The sequence below is a fragment of the Nothoprocta perdicaria genome, unplaced genomic scaffold, assembly GCF_003342845.1.
Source record: "Nothoprocta perdicaria isolate Ctin4 unplaced genomic scaffold, notPer1 scaffold_109, whole genome shotgun sequence".
Taxonomy (NCBI): domain Eukaryota; kingdom Metazoa; phylum Chordata; class Aves; order Tinamiformes; family Tinamidae; genus Nothoprocta; species Nothoprocta perdicaria.
In genome coordinates, this window is record NW_020454194.1 from 2,222,212 (window position 1) to 2,227,992 (window position 5,781).

Below are 5,781 nucleotides of genomic sequence, written 5' to 3' on the forward strand. Positions count from 1 at the left end.
GGTAATGGTACTGGGAAAAGCAAGGAGRTAGGAATGTGCAATATTCAGGATCCCAAAGAGGGAGACTGGCCTTTCACKGGACTTTATACAGTTACTGATGAGAGTTAGGCTTCTCTACAAAGAGGGTAACAGCAAGAAATTTAATGTGGKGGTAGATGAGTATCTGTATCACTAGAAGAGTCCTGAGAAGCCTAGAGATTTTAGCCCCATAGCTTAGCTATGCTAATATGGGGAGTATAAATCCACCTTCTTTCTGACTGAAATACAGAGAGAATTTTCATTAGCTCTAAAGTGTAAGCTGAAAATGGMGAAGACTCGTATTTTCTTATCTAGCTAGACTACAGTAACAGGAGGGCATACTTAAGTTGTGAAGGAGACTTTGAGTAACTTGCTTCTAAGAAGTCATAATTTGGATGAATCTTTTCAAGAATTGGCACTCAATTCTGATCTCTTTTAGTCTTTGTAACATTTAGTCTGTTTGCAAAAGATTTGAATAGATACTTAAGTACAGTGATACTGCTACAAAACTAAGATTAACTTTTTTCATTCAAGTGTTACCTTTTAACTTGCCATTTCCAGATGAAGAATTCCTTCTTCACTCTATACACATAGTGAGTCATAGCTGAATTTCCACACTTTTTCTTTTGTCTTTATTATATACTTAAAAATATGAATAAAAAAATGTAATTGAATGTCCTGAAAGACTGGAAAGTTGAATTTGTATCCACTTGATATTTTTACTTTACATCTTTGTAAAGTAAAGAAAAAAAATCTTGTAAAAAATCTTTGTAAAATCTGGTTTACTTTACATACTAGCTGGATAGAGGAGGGCAGAGGAGTGGWTGTCGTCTATCTGGACTTCAGCAAGGCTTTTGACACCATCCCTCACAGCATACCCCTGAGCAAGCTCCGAAGGTGTGGGACAGATGAGTGGACAGGAGGTGGATTAGGAATTGGCTCAGTGGCAGGGTGCAGAGAGTGGTAGTCAGTGGCGCAGAGTCCAGCTGGAGGCCTGTAGTTAGTGGTGTCCCCCAGGGGTTGGTCCTCAGTCCGGTCCTGTTCAACTTGTTCATTAACGACTTGAATGAAGGGCTGGAGTGCTCCCTCAGCAAGTTTGGTGATGATCCCAAACTGGGAGGAGTAGCTGATAGCCCTGAGGGCTGTGCTGCCATCCAGAGGGACCTGGACAGACTGGASGACTGGGCRGTGAGAAACCTCATGAAGTTCAACAAGGGCAAGSACAGGGTCCTGCACTTGGGAAGGAATAACCCCAGACACCAGTACASATTAGGGGTGGATCTGCTGGAGAGCAGCCCCGCAGAGAGGGACCTCGGYGTCATGGTGAATGACAAGATGACCATGAGGCAGTAGTGTGCCCTGGTGGCCAAGAAGGCCAACGGGATCCCGGGGTGCATTAAGAAGATCGTCTCCAGCCTGTCGAGGGAGGTGATCGTCCCCCTCTACTCAGCCCTGGCAAGGCCACATCTGGAGTACTGTGTCCACTTCTGGGCTCCCCGGTACGAGAGGAATGTGGAGCTGCTGGAGTCCAGCGCAGGGCTACCAGGATGATCAGGGGCCTGGAACATCTGCCCTATGAGCAAAGGCTGAGGGAGCTGGGCCTGTTCATCCTGGAGAAGAGAAGGTTGAGGGGGGACCTGATCAGTGTCTATAAATACCTCAAGGGAGGCAGTGAGGAGGAGGGGGCTGACCTCTTTTCAGTGGTGGCCAGCGATAGGACTAGAGGAAATGGCCACAAGCTGAGGCACCAAAAGTTCCACAGGAACWTAAGAAAACACTTCTTAATATTGAGGGGACCACAGCCCTGGAACAGGCTGCCCAGAGAGGTTGTGGAGTCTCSTTCTTTGGAGATCTTTGAAACCCGCTTGSAYRCAGCCCTGTGMCWCGTGCTCTAGGTGACCCTGTGTGTGCAGSGGGTTTGGACTAGATGACYTCTGAGGTCCCTTCCAACCTTAAGCATTCTATGATTCTATAATCTTTTTTTCCCCCCTGCCTCACACTGTTTCRTTCTGTCCCTCCAGTAAAGACTCTGAAATGTTGCTTAATCAGTGGGAAGAACATACCTTATTTCTTCATTCAAAATATTTCTGAGAAACTTTGCTTGATTTTTTTTTCTCTTTCCTCTTATGTCTTCTTTATAATACCTGTTTATATTACTTAAGATCTGTTGGGGAGAAGATGCATTTTAATTCACATTCYTGTCATGTAAGTACATTAAATTTTTGTGCTACAGAGCATCATAGACTTCCCTGTGATGATTCTCCCTTCTGGGAGGAACTGGGCTCCCAAATACAAATCAGGCTCACAAAAGCAGAAAGTTGCAATCTGTGTTCTTCCCTGGTACCTGTCTCAGGATCTGCCAAGCCTTCAGACCTTCATTTCAAATCTGAAGTTATCTTTTCTGATGRAGTTAGAGGGACAGACAGAAACATTCCACTTTTGAAGGTCCTGCTCAGGCTGTAAGTTTGCACTGAGTTTCACGCCAGCAGATCCCCACAGTTCAGAGGCTGACTGYGTTTGATGAGACTCTACTGGAGCATGGAGTGACTAGAATTCTGTTGAAGAATACATGGCCAGAGGCAGCTCTTGTGCATAATTGTCTCAGGGATGATCATTTCCTTTAGAAATAAACTTACATACCCACTTAATTCTGTATGCACAAGGGTTCATGGCACTGAACACCTACAGCACATAAAATTTAGCACGTGCATAATTATTTTCAAGATCAGTGCATATAAACTCATCTTTCAGTGCACAGTTAACGAAGTGCATGCAAGCTGATCTTTCAGCACACAGCTGACAATTAAGAATCAGAATTTAAAAATCTTCCGAGGAGGTGAACTTAAAAAAAAAAAAACGAGGACCATATAAACTTTTTATGACTCTCAGAGGGAAATTGGGTTCATTGATGGTTTTCCTTCCCAGCCATGCCAGTGATGAGATAACTGACAGCAGCTGTTAAGGAGAAAGGCAGGTCTTAAATCTGCTTCCATGGAAACAGTAGGATATTAGATCCTGCTGGGGGGCCAGTATGGAAATGCTGCAACTTGGAGTGCTGGGAGTGTGTTAGTAGATGGCTGGAAGAGGAAACACAGAAGTGGAAGGTGGTAAGTTTGTTTTGTTTCCCTGGAGTTAGATTGCAAATCTACAATTATTTATTTAAGATTGTGAAGTAAGTTCATGAATATATTCCCTGTGAAAAAGTTTTTATTATTAATATGTTATTTTTTYCTTTTCCTGTAAGAGTAGTCTTTCTGCTTAACTGATACTTATTTCATTCCTCATTTCTGTTCTGACCTACTTCAAAATTTTGTGCCCCAGTGGTGGCAATGSGGGGGAAAGAAGTGAGAGAGGATGCACTAGTTTTCATAGATATGAAAAAGATAAATTACCTAGAGAAGTAACTGTTGGAGCCTGTATTTGAACTTGAGTGCTGAACCATAAATCATTCTGGCTCTTCCAAGCTCCAAAAATAAAGATTCCCTCCTTGAAGCAAATGTTTCCTTCCTCTGACAGTGGCTATGGTGTCTGTTGTCACAAAAGCTAGTGRAAGTCCCWTCATTGGACAAGGATGAAAGAGTATGAGGCAAGTTAAATGGAAAAAGCAGGACTACATTCTCGGGCAAAGGACTAGTCTTAACAATACACAGTCCACACAGTATTTTAACTAACCTGCTCAGCTTAAAAAAAAGTATTCTTTACTAGTCATTTTTTTGAACTATTGAATTTTGTTATATAATTTCAGCTCTGTCAATATTCCCTTTCTTCTTTAAGATACTTCTGATTGCCACCTCTATTGAAAATGTGTCTAAATTTTAAGTTGTGAAGTCATTATTTATCATAATAATGTCACAGTGAGAAGTTCTCTGCAGCCTCTTGTCATTTCATTTTTATATAGTTCCATTCTACAATGTGTCTAGTAGCCTCCATGTTCACCATGTTAATKATTGCTTCATATATATTACCACAACAAGATTTTCTTGAAACTGAACTGATGATTTCTGATACATTCCCACATAAACGGAAAAAAAAAAACTAAATGATTAGGGCAGCACAGTTCATTCTTCATACACTTGTTACATTTCATTCCATTCATCCTTTTCCTTTGGCTTTTATTTACTCATTTCCTTCAAAGATTGTTATAAATTTTGCAAACTACTGGAGTAAAATCAATGGCCTATGGATTATTCTGTTTTTGTCATATGAAACCATTTTCAAGAATATATTTTAAAAGAATTTGCTGCTGGGCTCATGATTYACCTTTCAAACTCTTGTCAGGATTCTAGAGTATACTCAATACATGAGCATAATTTTTATGTTTTACTTCTTTACATGTCATTTCATTTCTAAACTTTTAATCCCATTCTGTCCTACCTCCATGTTAAACATAAAGCTCTCTAGTCTAAGATAAATATAGTCCTTTAACATATGTAATATGTAGTTTCTTTCTAGGGGRCTTTTTCCTCTTACGTGGTCAATATGATCCCATGGATTTCAGATGTTTCTGCCCTGTGAGTGCCACAAACCTCTGCCACATGTGGAAGGTGTCTTTCAGTTTCCTTTGGTACTGGATGTACACCAAGAGGAGGCCTTGCAACCCGTAACTCCACACAGGCCACCTGGCTCACTCGCAGAATGGCTGGGACTCAGCAGTCAGTGTTTGGCATCCTCAGGTGTATTCAAAATYGAAGCACATCCTGCATGCTAATTTAGAAATGTAGAGCTATACTGACAGCATATTGCATCTCATTCCTACTTCCACAAATGTTCTCTCTCTTTAAAAAATTATTTTTATTTGTAATTCTGGTTAAAATACCTATATCTTCTCCTTTCTCTTTTTAGACCTACCATAATTTTCAAGGTGTTTTCAGTTTGAGAGGCTTAGCTTATTGCTTGATAAGTCTGCAAATTCCAGATGAAGACTGCTCTTTTGAATTAATTTGCATGGTCTTAAAAATAAGTCCTTAARCTCTCAGCCCAGTGATTACCTCTAATTGGTCCTCATAATTTCTCAAAGCTTGCCCTTTCAAAATCAAAATCTTCACTTACAGACATACGTTTGTTTATCCCACTGTTTCATTTAGAATGGATCAGCTAGGGATCATTAGATTCAGAGCTATTTTCTACAGAGGTTCTCTTATAACGTGACTCATGGGATCATGTACTTAATGCCCCATCTACGCTTTTTAATATCTATTGTGAGGAAGTTATTGAAGGTAAGGACAAACACCAAGCACAGTAATTTTGGATATTAGCATATAATATGTTCTAARGCCCTACCTAAAAGTGATGGCATTGAAATCACAATTTCAAGCATTCAATAAGAAGAACAGTTCCTAGCAATTAATTGTACCTATATTTTGGGTGCAACATACTTAGGTATGTAGTTATGAAATCACATGCTATTTATTTTCTCTAGGGGACTTCTGCCTTAGACTGTGCACGGAAAGATAGTTGTCATCTTCTCTTGCAAATACATTCATTTCACTTTCAAAAAAGAGGAATCCTTCACCCAAATCTTTACAAACAAGTACAGCATGAGCAGCAGAAACACTGTATTCCAAGTAATTTTGATCTCACTTTTCAGATGAAAGTATAATAATGTATATCTTGTCACATCAGGATGGAATCTATACTGAATCCTCATAGTTCAACTAGAAGTGATAAGGCACTTCATGCCATGCAGCAAAGCAGTCACACCATACTGCAGGTATTTAATTAGTTTATTAGTATTTATTTTATCAATATATAACATCCATAAAT

The 5,781-nt window shown here is 39.9% G+C and overlaps 1 long non-coding RNA gene across 1 annotated transcript; it reads left to right on the forward strand.

Moving 5' to 3' along the window:
* The first annotated feature begins 3,078 nt into the window (after positions 1-3,078).
* On the forward strand, positions 3,079-5,454 carry LOC112954124. Its single transcript, XR_003250660.1, has 2 exons — positions 3,079-3,125; positions 4,471-5,454. It is a non-coding gene; the product is annotated as an uncharacterized LOC112954124 (long non-coding RNA).
* Positions 5,455-5,781: the final 327 nt, after the last annotated feature.